Source organism: Lissotriton helveticus, chromosome 8, assembly GCF_964261635.1.
Source record: "Lissotriton helveticus chromosome 8, aLisHel1.1, whole genome shotgun sequence".
Taxonomy (NCBI): Eukaryota; Metazoa; Chordata; class Amphibia; order Caudata; family Salamandridae; genus Lissotriton; species Lissotriton helveticus.
Genome location: NC_136069.1, coordinates 1,246,401,855 through 1,246,415,716, shown reverse-complemented (window position 1 = coordinate 1,246,415,716; position 13,862 = coordinate 1,246,401,855). Strand labels below are relative to the sequence as shown.

The following is a 13,862-nucleotide window of genomic DNA, read 5'->3' as shown; positions in this document are numbered from 1 at the left end:
CCTGACAGCTTGTCTCTGCTTGCTGATCTCTCTAGTTTGGGACTGAAAATTCAGAATAAGGGCCCAACACATTTGGGTGGCCATACACTTGACCTAATCTTAACTAACTGCCCTAAAATAATATGCTGCCCTCCCACTATTATTAGTTGGTCAGACCATTATATGTTAACTTTTACTTTACTAGGTCCTCACCCACCACACCAAAAATCTCTCCCTGCAATATGGAAACGGAAATGGCACAAAATAACCCTAGAAGGACTACAGAAAGTATGGAAAGAACCCACTCTCTCTGAAGAGGATGATATTGAACAAGGTCTAGTTAAGTTTAATAAAGTACTCCTGGAAGAAATTGACTTACTTGTACCGCTAGAATTACATAAGCAATGCTCTAAAACGAAGCAAGAAACATGATATACAGAAGAGCTAAGGGCTGAGAAACAAAAATGTAGGAGTTTGGAGAAAAAGTGGAGAAAAACACATACACCTACCAGCAAAAAACACTATTTGGAGGCACAATCTAACTATTTTAAACATATAAAAAAAAGCCAGGAGAAATAGACTTGAGTTACAAATAACAGAGGCAGGGAACTCCACTAGAGAACTTTATAAAATCCTGCAATCATTTGTCAAGCCTATAGCCTGCGAAAGCCCGGATGATTTCAGTCAAACCTTATGCGATGATGTTTCCGCATTCTTCGAGAATAAGATTGATTTACTCTACGAGAAAATTACCAAAGCATCAAACACTAGGGATACTATTGGCTCTCCCCGTCCCAAGCCAGCTAAGAGCGAAAATAGCAGGCTTACTATGATTCCAGAGATCAGCCTGACAGAAGTCACCACCCTATATAACCTAATCAAATCAGGCTCACCCACAGACTTGTTACCTGCTAAGATGATTGCTCCACTAGGCAGCCTGCTAGCCCGAGCTTCAAATCACTGATTAATCTCTCCCTTAAAGAAGGAAAGAATCCCAGTGACTGGAAAAAGGCAGTTGTGAACCCTGTCCGCAAGAATACCGCGTTACCAAGGTCTGACCTTAACAACCTCCGTCCTATATCTCTCCTACCCCACCTGAGTAAGATGACTGAGAGACATGTCAACATTCACCTGTCTAAATTCATCGAGGCAGCGGACGGTCTGGACCCTTCTCAATCCGGGTACAGACCAAATCATAGCACAGAATCAGCTCTCCTCTCCGTGACCAATACCATCCGGATGGCACAGGATAGAGGAGGCTCCATGATTCTGGTGCTATTAGATTTGTCCGCTGCCTTCGACACGGTGTCTCATGACACTCTCATCAGTCGTCTGGAGGGGGTAGGAGTGGACGGAACAACAGCTTCGACAACCAACCCGGAGACCAACCCACCCAACCTTCTGCCATACCCTCACCCCCCTTGAACATCCTTAATGACTGGAACCCAATCTCCACTGAGGACACCATCCGCCTGATGAACTCCATCCACTCAGGATCCCCCACAGACCCATGCCCTCACCATATCTACAACAAAGCTGACTCCATCATAGCACCACACCTCCGAGACGTCATCAACTACTCCCTCAACTCTGCCACCTTCCCGGAAAGCTGGAAACACGCCGACTCAGCGCCCTTCTGAAAAAACCCACAGCTGACCCCACCGAACCCAAAAACTACCACCCCATCTCGCTCCTACCATTCCCGGCCAAAGTCATCGAGAAAGCCGTCAACAGCCAGCTCGCCGCCTTCCTCGAAACCAACAAATCCCTCGACTCCTCACAGTCCGGCTTCCGAGCAAAACACAGCACTGAGACCGCACTCATCGCAGCAACAGACGACATTCGAACCCTACTGGACAATGGAGACACAGTCGCCCTCATCCTCCTTGACGTCTCCGCAGCCTTCGACACAGTCTGTCATAACACCCTCCTACAACGCCTCAGAAACATCGGAATCCAAGGAAAAGCACTGGATTGGATCACCTCGTTCCTTACCGGAAGAACTCAGAGAGTCCGCCTTCCACCATTCAAGTCAGAAGCCACTGAAGTAATTTGCGGCGTGCCACAAGGATCTTCACTCAGCCCCACTCTCTTCAACGTATACATGAGCCCCCTCGCGACCATCGCACGCCAACACAACCTCAACATCATCTCCTACGCTGATGACATTCAACTGATCCTCTCACTCACCAAAGACCCGAACACCGCCAAAACCAACCTACATGAAGGAATGAAAGAAGTAGCCGAGTGGATGAAGCACAGCCGTCTGAAACTGAACTCAGACAAAACAGAAGTCCTTATCTTAGGCACCTCCCCTTCCGCCTGGGATGACTCTTGGTGGCCAGAAGCCCTTGGAAAAGCACCCATCCCGACGGACCACGCACGGAACCTGGGCATCATCCTGGACTCCTCACTCTCGATGAACAGACAAGTCAACGCCGTTTCATCATCGTGCTTCAACATTCTTCGCATGCTCAAAAAAACATTTAGCTGGATCCCCACCGAAACTAGAAAAACGGTCACCCACGCACTGGTCACGAGCCGCCTGGACTACGGTAACACCCTATACGCCGGTACCACCGCAAAACTTCAAAAAAAACTCCAACGCATCCAGAACGCTTCAGCCAGACTCATACTAGACATCCCGCGTAAAGACCACATTTCTAGTCACCTGAAAAACCCCCACTGGCTCCCCGTCAATAAGAGAATAACATTCCGCCTCTTAATCCACGCACACAAAGCACTTTACGAACTCGGACCCGAATACCTCAACACACGACTTTCCTTCTACACCCCCTCCCGCCAGCTACGCTCCTCCAACCAAGCCCTTGCTGCCGTACCCCGCATCAACAAAACCACCATGGGAGGAAGATCCTTCTCCTACCTGGCAGCTAAAACCTGGAACTCACTCCCCATTCACCTTCGCCTCACTCAGAACCACCTAGCATTCAGAAAGCAACTTAAAACTTGGATATTCGACAAGTAATTCCCCACCCTTCCTCAAGCGCCTGAGACCCTCTGGGTATGTAGCGCGCTATATAAATTATTTGACTTGACCCTATCATGGTTAAAAAGCTTTATATCTGGCCGCTCACAAAGTGTTCGCTTGGGCTCCCACTTTTCCATCTTCAGGGAGCTCACAAAGGGGGTCCCACAGGGCTCATGCCTAAGCCCCACATTGTTTAATGTGTATGTGGCCCACCTGGCGAAAATTGTGAGAGAACATGGGTTCACACCAATATCCTATGCTGATGACACCCAGCTATTATTCCCTTTCCAAAATATGACTTCAACAGTAAAAAGCTCTTTTGCTGCAGGAATGAGAGCGATAGCCGGATGGATGACCTCCAATTGCCTGCAGTGTAATGTAGGTAAAACGGAGGTCATGCTCTTTGGAAATGCCCCACTCCTTTGGTCACCTGAGTGGTGGCCTCCTGAATTAGGTATGGCCCCATGCCCAAAAGAAATTGTTAAAAATCTAGGTGTTAAGCTTGATCAGCCCTTGGTACTTAGATCATGCCATACAGGTTACAGGAACCTGTATGAGGGTGATTGGCTTACTTAGGAGAGTCTTCCCCTACTTAGCAGACCACCATAGGAAAACATTGGTGCAGACCTTAGTAATCAGCAGGCTGGATTACTGCAATGGGCTACTCATATCTGCTAATGAGGAACAACTGGGGAGGCTACAAGTAGCCCAGAATACGGCTGCAAGGTTGATCTTAAACGCTCCAGCCAGATCCTCCTCCCGTCCTCTGCTAAATAAGCTACACTGGCTTCCCATTCGCCAGAGAGTGAAATTTAAGATCTGTTGCACCATTCACAAATGTTTGTTCGGATCCGGCCCCAGATACCTAACGGAAATCTTTAAACCCCATCAACCAGGTTGAACCCTACGTTCAAAAAATCAAGCCTTGCTACAGATCCCTAGGATCAAAAGAGAGAGACAAGGAGGCCGAGCTCTATCATATAAAGGCCCCATTCTCTGGAACTCTTTGCCTCTCACTCTTAGGCTAAACTCCAATCTGCCTGCATTTAGGAAATGCCTGAAGACGTACCTATTCTCCATCCAGTAGCCCCATCATTTATACACAGATGGTATTGTCTGGCTCTACTTCCGGAAAGAACAAAAGCGTGGAGATATCTCCCCGGAGATCGAATCCTGCGCTATACAAGAGCCTAACATAAATAAATAAATAAATAAAACTGTTCCAGTTTCTTAGAATCCTTGTCCGGCGGAGCCGAGGGAAAGGCACTCTGCAACGTCGAGGCCCGGATGACCAGACTCTCAGGAGTGGGATGGGTGGTCAGAAAGGCCGGGACGCCAGGCACCGGGCGACGTTTTTATCCACAGGGGAACCCGTGGCCGGCCGCAACCAAGTGCCCAAGAGGACATCGGTAAGGGAGTCATTCAAGGGAAGCAACGGCTCAGACGAAGTAGACGCTTTCTGGAGCACCTCGGTGAGGAGGTTGCTTTTGAGGGCCACCATGGGGAGGTCGAGGTTGAGGGCCTCGGCAGCCCTACGGAGCACCATGGTGTAGGAAGCGCCTTCCTCCATCGTAGGTGGGGGAGAGGCAAACCCCGGGTCAGAAGAGACATCGAGGTCGCCGGCGTCTTCCAGATCGTCCACCCAATCCTGCTTGGAGTCACACTGCCAGGCAAGAAGGTCCTCGGATATTTCCCAGTCCTCCTCCGCCCCCGGCCCGGAGGGGGCGGTCGTGGTGGCAGCGCAGGTGCCAGAGAAGGGGCAAGCGGTGCTGTAAACGGCGTCGGCCGTACCGGTGCCACCTCCCAATGCGGATTCCAGGTTGGAAAAAAATGGTCCTGGAACCGGGGCAAGGGCAGAATAAACGGCACCCAGTGCGGCGCAGAGGGTGGCGCCGGAGCCGGCAACGCTGCACCTCGTGGCGCCGGGGCCGGAGCCAGCTGTGTAGGATCCTGTGGCGCCAGGGCTTGAGCCGCTGGCGGAGCCGCCGGGCCAACAGGATCTGGACATGGAACCGTGGGGCCCGAAGGCACGCCGGCGAGAGTCCGAGGCCTAAAAAGGCGGTCCATGGCAGCAAGAAAATCTTGCACCTGTTCGGGTGTTGCCGATGGACCCGGGTAGGATTGGTAGACCGTGGGGCTCCCCGGCTCCAGAGGAGCCGCAGGGACGGAGCCCCTGTCCCCCTCGTCTGCCTCCGAGGAGCGACAGGGGGAGGTCGGAGAGCGAAAACACTTCTTCGACTTCTTTTTAGGACGTCGCTTACCAGAATCCGAAGGCGAAGACTTTGGAGCACGAGGAGCAATGGCTCCAGTCCCGCGAGCGGTCCCGGGAACGGCCCCTAGACCTGGAGTGGCGGTGTGACGAATGCCGGACCTCCAGCAACTTTCGGCATCGCTCCCGCAAGGCCTTCAGGGCCATGGCTCGACAGTCCCAAGAGTCGTGATCAGTCTCCAGGCAGTAGAGGCAAACATCGTGGGGGTCCGTCACCAACATATTACGGCGACAGGCCCCATAAGACTTAAAGCCAGGCATCCCTAGGTGCACCAGGAGAAAAAAGGGGGAGACAAAAGTCTCAAAATAGTAATCAAAAAGTGACTAAGGTACGTGCTTAATCCAGATCTGCGCTTGCTGGCGCGGAAAAAGAAAGAACTGACGTCAGCGCGCATGGGTGGCGTCTAAGCAGTCTCCGTGACGTCATTTCGGTGCTTGCGACGACAGTGACGGACGCGGAGCGGCGGGACGCCACCTACTTGACATGCAGAGGTACTGCTAAGCAAAACTTTCCGGATCCAGTCTGACGCCTCGGGATATTCTAAGATAAGGAATCTATCACTAACGTGTATCTTTCACATCTTCAACTTTACCTTACAAACCTCCAGTTTCTCTTACCAATTGTTAAGCAAGTGGAACACTTCACTGTATAATGTAAGAGGACCAGGACTCAGTGGTTCAGAAGTAACTTTCACTGAAGATATTCTTTGATTTTGTATACGAGGGATAATGGGAATCAAACTGTCATGCCATATCCGACCCCACCGACCCCTTCACTATATGCAACTCCTGCAAAATTGGAAATTTAACCGTTCCCAGTACTACCCCCCCGCTCCCGGGGCTCGAAATAGCGACACTCAATTGCAGATCGCTGCCAAAACACGCCCTACTCATAAACCATATTATCGTCGATTACGCGTTAGATATACTTTTTCTAACCGAAACATGGATCACCGGACACTCTAACTCCGACATAGTCTCAGCCCTCCCCCCGGGCTTTCTTATCATGTCCCAACCTCGTCCTCTTGGTCGAGGAGGCGGACTTGCTATCATTCACCGAGACTACTTTACCTGTCGATCCACGGAGACCCAGAGCCAGGAGTCGGAGAGCTGCCATTTCTCGCTCCAGCTTTCCCCGACCAACTCCCTGTCGGGCCTTTTGGTCTATCGGCCCCCAGGGCACTTCGGCTCCTTCTCTGCTGCTTTTCTGGAAACCGTCGCATCCCTGGCTCACCTAACATCTAACTTCCTGATTACAGGTGACCTCAACATCCATTTCGACGACCCATTTGACACAGGAGCATCCGACCTTATTTATGATCTGGGCGCCTTCGGCCTCTCCCTGGCTAACTCAGGAGCCACGCATTTGAAAGGACATCTGCTCGACCCTGTGTTCTCTAACATTCCTGCCCTTCAGTTCACTAACTCCCTCCCCCTCCCGTGGACAGATCACTTCTTGGTTTCGGTCTTCCTCCCAGGTTCTTTTAAAAAACCTTATAAACCTCCTATCTTCACCAAGAACAGATCCTGGGCCAGACTTTCGGTTGAGGACTGGGCCCTGGCTCTGGATGCCACCACCCCCAGTCTCACAGCCGACCCCGCCATCGCGGACACTCAGGTTAGAGACTGGATTTCTTCCTCCCTTGACAGCCTCATTCCTTTTAAAAACCGAGAGGTCAAAAATAAGATCAAGGGCCACGCACCTTGGTATAATCCCGACCTCAGAGCGCTCCGTAAAGAGTGTAAAAAGGCCGAGAGAGTGTGGAGGAAAGACTGGCTTCACAGTAACAAAGACAAGTATAACCTGGCAGTAAGACGCTACAAAACTGCCTTGAAGTCAGCCAAATCGTCATATTATGACATTAGAATCAAAACCGCTACAAACTCCTCCAAGGAATCATACCGGATAGTTAAAGAACTACTGAACATCCCTACAGCACCCTCTTCTCACTCCCCCCCCCCCAGACAGAAGTCAGGATCTGGCCAACTATTTTGATTCTAAAATCTTGCGGATACTGGACTCCCTACCCACCTTTAGCCCCCCTTCCATCTCGGACATAGCGGACGGTAACAACAATCCACAGCTGGACACTTTCAGAGCAGTCTCCCTTCCTGAAGTCACTTCCACGCTGGAGAAAATGAAAAGCGGTTCCCCTCTCGATCCAGCCCCGGCTGGATTCCTAAAAAAGGTATCTCACATTATAGCCCCTATCATCAAGGACCTTATCAACACCTCCTTGTCGGAAGGCATGGTGCCCTCCAAATGGAAGAATGCAGTCGTGAAGGCCCTGTTAAAAAAGCCCCAACTCAACCCGGACGACATGGCTAACTACCGCCCTATCTCACTGCTCCCTTGTATCAGTAAGATGGCGGAAAAGCTAGTCAACTCGCAACTGTCCCAATTCCTTGAGACCAACCATCTCTTGCGCCAATCCCAAACCGGGTTCCGACCCGGCCATGGTACGGACACCGCCCTCCTCTCTGTCATCGAGGAGGCAAGGGGCATTCTGGACTCAGGAGGATCGGTGGCAGTGATCCTCCTGGACCTTAGCGCCGCCTTTGATACGGTGGATCACCGTGTCTTATTACATCGCCTGGCCAAGGCAGGTATTGTGGGCACGGCGCGAGCATGGATTGAATCCTTTCTCTCCAACCGCTCCTTCCAGGTGTGGGACGGTAACTCTCGGTCGGAACCTCTTCCTCTCAAGAACGGTGTTCCCCAGGGGTTGTCGCTCAGCCCCACCTTGTTTAATGTTTACATGGCCCCCCTGGAAGACGTAGTAGCCCCTTATGGGATTAAAATAATAAACTACGCAGACGACACTCAATTAGTCGTCTCCCTGTCTCACCTGGATAACCATCCTGACAGCCTGCTGAACTGTCTTCAGGACATCCACACCTGGATGTGTGACTCGGCCTTGAAGCTGAACGGTGCAAAGACCGAGATCATGCTACTGGGAAACAAATGGACATCCATTCCACCTTCAGTTTGGCCTGACTCCTTTGGCGAAATCCCCGCACCTAAAAAGGAGATCAAAACTCTAGGAGTGTGGTTGGAACCCGACCTAACCATGAAGACGCAGGCGACCAAGACTGCTGGTACGTGCATTGGTCTCTTGCGTTCGGTGCATAAGATTCTACCCCTTCTCCCCCCGCTATCTAGGAAATTACTGATCCAGGGACTTGTTTTAGCCCGGCTCGATTACTGTAACGCCATCTATCTCGGGGCTCCGGAAAACACCCTGGCCAAACTCCAACGCACCCAAAATGCGGCGGCTAGACTAATCATGAACCTTCCCCCCAGAGTGTCAGCCAAGCCTGCCCTCAAAGCCCTTCACTGGCTTCCTGTCCGCCAGCGAGTAGAATTTAAAGCCCTGTGCACCACCCATAAGCTTATCAATGGAGTTGGCCCAGCCGCACTAAAACACATGGTCATACCATACAAAGCTTCCAGACCCCTCCGCTCTGACGCCGAACATCTGGCCACTGTACCAAAATTCAGGAAGGCTAGAACCGGCGGCCGTCGCTTTGCGGTCAAAGCCTCCAAAGGCTGGAATGCACTCCCTCACAGCCTTCGTCTGGAACCCTCGCACACCCTGTTTCGTAAGAAACTCAAGACCCTTCTGTTTCCCAAATAATCCTTCCCCTCTTTTTTCCCCCTTTTTGGTCTGAACAGATTTATAGCGCGGGGATGCCTACGGGTCACCAGGCGCTCTAGAAATCATAAAATAAATAAATAAATAAATGTCTGCTTCTATGGTGATGCAGATTTTTAAGGAGAATGCAGTGTCAATGCAACATCGAAGTAATTTTTCATACATGGATAGCTGTAATGTGAATTTTTCAACAAAGTTTTATATGGCACACTCCAAGCAGGACACTTCGCTCAGCTTCGGCCAAACTTGTAATGCCTCCCAGGTTTACGTGGGCAACCTGGGGAGGCAAGAGCATTGTTCTGGGAGCTACTACAGCGTGAAACTCTCTTCCGCTGCATATCAAGGAGGCCCCTAATCTATTAGCCTACAGGAAATCTCTAAAAACCTTGTTATTCATTACACTATAGCTATAGGTCAATCACTGCACAGTTAGTCATTTAAGCTAATAGCCAAGACTCCTCCGGGCATTTGAGCGCTCTAGAAATCTATTTAATATAACATAAAGCTAGATACTTGTGGAATTCTGGAGGTCACTGGTAGTCGCTGGGACTTAAAATTGCCCATCTGTATGAGATGATACTTATCAGCTTGATAAGACATACATGAGTGAAAGGATAGAATATCAGATAGCAGTAGGCAGTTAGATATAAGTGGGAGAGGAAAGACAACTCTGCTTTGGCAATGCGACAAAGAGATTTATTTGATTTTCTTCCAGCTAATTTACCCTACTTCAAAACTGGTTGGTAAGTTGTACCCTTAAACAATACCACCCTACTTGGTCACAATTTCAAGCATTGCATGCTTCATTTACTGTGTCCTCCAGATATTATCAGGGCGGCGCAGCAGCAATTATTTTGCTAGACCTTAGTGTTGCCTTCGACACTGTGAACCACAACATCCTTGCCGAACGTTTACAAAATCTTGGACTGACAGGCCTGGCCATCACCTGGCTCGGCTCTTTCTTACAGGACCGTTTTTGCCAGGTCTCTGAGGGTATGGTCACATGCAATCGGTGGCCTCTGAGCTGTGGGGTTCCCCAGGGTTCCTCCTTGAGCCCCACGCTCTTCAATATCTCTATGACGCCACTGGCTGAGATAGTGCTTTCATTTGAAATTGAAATTGTAACCTACGCGGCTGACACCCAGTTGGTGGTTGCGTTAAGCCTCCCCGAAGGGTCATCGTGTGATCTTGGCATCTGCTTAGAGGCTGTAGCCAAGTGGATGGCACTATCCCACCTTAAGCTGAACGGTGACAAGACGGAATTAATGCTTCTGGGCAAGCCTCCCTCGTTGTTGCCGGCCCTCTCCTGGCCGCCCTGTCTCGGCACAATGCCCGCTCCCAAGCTCCAAATTAAGAGCCTTGTGATATGGCTCGACAACTCCCTCTCCTTCAACTATCAAGTCACTAAGCTCTCTGCTACCTGCTTTGGTCTGATGAGGATGTTAAGGAAGATCCTCCCTCTACTTCCCTTCCTGGCCCGAAGGATTATGGTACAAGCCATCATCCTGTCCTGTCTGGACTACGGGAACGCATTGTATCTGGGCGCCCCGCAGGCCAACATTCAGAAATTACAAGTAATCCAGAACTGTGCGGCCCACCTTCTCCTCGAGATTCCACGGAGACAGTCAGCAAGACCCGCTCTAAGGAAGCTACACTGGCTGCCGATTCAGTCCAGAGTTCGATTCAAGGCCATGTGCTTGGCCCATGGTTCTATTTGGAAAACTGGACCTGCCATCACTCATCCCTTCGTTACGGCCTACCATCTATCTAGGAAGCTTCGCTCCAGCTCGGCCTTCCTCGCAACTACGAGGAAGATCCTGATGTGGTGGCCGCTCCTTCTCCTGGAATGCCTCTATGCTTTGGAACTCATTACCTCCTGCTCTCCGCAGGGAATCTAACCTCCAGATCTTTCGCCGTCTCTTGAAAACTCATCTCTTTATGAACCCCTTCTAACCGGTTTTACTCTGCCCACTCCAGTCTGTCCGTCCATAGTGCTACGAGGCCTCAGGGTAGTATGCGCTTTACAAAAATCCCTTCATTTATTCATTCATATTTATATTTTTTCCTTTCTACTTTCATGTTTAAAGCTTGACTTCTCTTCACCGTTGCATTAACATACCTCTAACTAAATGCAAAAACCTGTAGCAGTTTTTTTTCTTTTTTCTTTGCTATAAAGATTCAATATATGCTATTGTCTCAGGCTGGTTTTCTACAAATATATAAATGGCTGCTGGAGGAAGTTGGCTCTCTATATAGTGGCCCAAAACAAGGACACTGTGTAGAGAGTCAAGGCAACCCTTATTGGTTTACAAAGGCACAGATGATAACACTAAATGCTATCTTTTGTGGTAGTGTGGGCGAGCAGTTCAGGCTCATCAGAGGGTAGTGCTAAGCATTTGTTGTACTCACAGAGTCAATAAATGAGACACACAAGAATAAATCCAAGGCCAGTTTAGAAAAGTAACTCGTATTTTTATATACATTTTGATACCAAAAACTTTGTTATCAAGTAAGTACTTTTTTTAATAATGATTTTTACAGGCAATCAGGACAGTTGGGCACTCTGGAAGTGGGTCTCGGCAGTGCCGATGTACCTCGACTGCCACTCAGTCTTGGGGCAGTGGGAGTATGGAGTGGACTCATATGGACTGAGGTTTCTGCAAGGGTCAAGTATCCCAGGTATTGGGGCTCTGTGGCTTCGGTCAGTCCCGGTGTCCTCTCACTCAGTGGGGGGACAGATCTGACCCTCTAGGGCACATGTACCACTTCCTGGGCTGCTGCTGCGTCGGGTTGGCCAGGGAGCTGGAACGCGGTAAACAGGACTCGGCTTCTCTGGGGCCTGCAGACGAGTAGCTCCTCTACTGCAAGAGAGATTGCTGGCAATTTGTGAAGGGCAGGCAGTCTACCTGGGCTCTTGGCAGATGCTCAGCTGCAGTACAAGTCACTCGGTCATGATTGTCGAGACTGGTGCAGACAGGCTGGCAGGGTCTGGTGCCAAAAGTACACAGCAAGTCTTCAGTACTATTTTTCTCTCTACTCTTCTTCTGGATCCTTCAAATCTGAGTTCCTGGCATCAGGGGGTGCCACCTAAATACTCAATTTAGTGGCATTAAGGGGAGTGACAAGTAGTAGCCAATGGGCTACTTACCTTTGGGGCGACTACACCCCCACCATATTACCACTTCCTGTGGCAAGTGGACATAAACTTGGACTCTGTGAACCTAATTTCACCAAAAACCAAGATAGTGAAATTCTAGTTTTGGTGTTCACGTAAGGTAACTCCACCTGCCTAGCTAGTTTCCCACCTGTCCTGGTGCCAAATGGGCCCGGGAGTAGAGGGTGGCAGTTCCCCTGAAGGGGGAAGCCTGGGTCACATATCAAAGGTAGCAAAGGCCTTTGAAGCCTCCTGCCTTGATATGCTGATTACTTAGTCATTCTGCTTGGAGGGGATGACAACACCTCTTGCCGGAGCAGATATTGTTTCTTCCCTCGGAGAGCATGGCCTCTCACCTGCAGGGGGTCAGAGACCAGTCTGTGGTGGCAGGCTGGTCTACACCAATCAGCCAGGACACTAGAGGTTTGTAGGTTTTCAGGGGACACCTAAGGTGCCCTCTGGGTGCATGTATTAATAAATCCATCACTGGATTCAGTGTGGGATTATTAATATTATATGTTTGATAACAAACATCTTTAGTTTCAGTGATGCCATCATGTAGCTGGGGAACTCATAACCACCAATGACCACTACATATACTCAAAATGGTTTCCCTGTTCACTGGCAATGTCCAAGAATCAACATGGTCATTATAGGGGTCTATCTGCTCATGTAGATATGACCTCATGTGTAATATAATGCACTCTGCCTTACTGCTGTAAGGCCTGCTGTAGGGGTGATTTACATTACATGCAGTGTCTGCAGGCATAGAAGACAGGTGTGCCATTTTGTGTCTTCACTTTTCTCCGCACCATGTCACGCAACCTGCAATGGCAGTTTGCATGAGTGTTTGAGGGGTCCCTTAGGGTGGCACAATACATGCTGCAGCCTTGATGGACAATCGTTAGTCTCCCTGCCCCAAGATACCAGGAATAACATTTAATAGGGACTTACAGGTGTGCCAAAGATATTGCCAATTGTACCATTTTAGGAAAAGAGATCTGGCACTCGGTACCTGGATAGCAGGAACCCAGAACACTGTCAAAATTGCATGAAATACCAGGCCAAAAGCAGGGATGACCATGTCAAAAAGGGCTCTTTCCTACAGCTACCACTATTAACTTTTTTTTAATCTAATTCAGATGTTCAAAGTGTTAGAGTAAATTTTAAAACAAGAATTTTCAAAGAAAAAAGGCCAGTTAGGTTGCATTGCATTAATGTAATAAAAGAAAATCCAATATGCCCACCATTGCAGTAGCACCATAGCACATAACAATGGCCATGTTAGAATGCTTTCTTGTAGTTCAGGATCAAATCAATTAAGAGATGACTGCCCAAGTGTGAGCATGCATGGGTGGCCATCTTAGAATGAATTTTATCAAAAATAAAAAGCATTCCAAGTCAGAACCGGCCAAGGACGGACAGCCATTTTTTTTCTGTTTACTTTATGTAACTGATCCAAGATGACCATTGCAAAATAGTAAATTAAAAACTGTGAATTAACAATGTTTGCACAGGATGCTGAGCAAATCTGTGAGAAGCAAGCAGCCCATTATCTCAAAACAATTAGCAAAAAGTTACAAAGAAAGGCTGAGCAGTTGGGAGTGAGAAGTTGGTGGTGTGGGAAGTGGGAAGGTGGAAGATGACAGCAGAGGAAGTGGGGAAAAGTTGAGAATACGCCCAAAAGCAAGCGGCCTGGTAACAGTGTGTGGCTGCCAAGCCCTCTTAAGAAAAAAACCTTAGTAAATAAATCAAAAATAGAGCTGGGAGAGAGTAAAGAAGGAAACTTGAGCACACCCCTCGGAGAGCTTAAGA

The 13,862-nt window shown here is 49.3% G+C and overlaps 1 protein-coding gene across 1 annotated transcript in view; it reads right to left on the bottom strand.

Annotated features, from left to right (window-relative positions):
• HERC2 (HECT and RLD domain containing E3 ubiquitin protein ligase 2) overlaps window positions 1-13,862 on the bottom strand; it is a 1,611,099-nt gene that overhangs the window by 838,235 nt on the left and 759,002 nt on the right.